Below are 261 nucleotides of genomic sequence, written 5' to 3' on the forward strand. Positions count from 1 at the left end.
CTTGGTTTGCTTCATCGTTCGATCTTCTTGCATGCCAGGTTGAAAGATGGATGGAAAAACTTGATGAAACCGAAACTAAATTGAGATTATCAATTAAATCAAGCATAGTTGTAGTTTGCTTGTTGGTAAGTCGCATGCATTCCTTGTTCTTCTAATCATAGGAGATGTCATCATCATTTTATGTTGGAACATATGATTAACAAGAATTTTATGCATATTTCTAGGTTGGTGGTTTGTGGTATGAATATATCTACAGGCTAG

The 261-nt window shown here is 34.9% G+C and overlaps 1 long non-coding RNA gene across 1 annotated transcript; it reads left to right on the top strand.

Moving 5' to 3' along the window:
* Positions 1–38: 38 nt before the first annotated feature.
* On the top strand, positions 39–261 carry LOC110034183. The gene is made up of 2 exons (XR_002295027.1): positions 39–125; positions 225–261. It is a non-coding gene; the product is annotated as an uncharacterized LOC110034183 (long non-coding RNA).

Source organism: Phalaenopsis equestris, unplaced genomic scaffold, assembly GCF_001263595.1.
Source record: "Phalaenopsis equestris unplaced genomic scaffold, ASM126359v1 Scaffold160162, whole genome shotgun sequence".
Classification (NCBI taxonomy): Eukaryota; Viridiplantae; Streptophyta; class Magnoliopsida; order Asparagales; family Orchidaceae; genus Phalaenopsis; species Phalaenopsis equestris.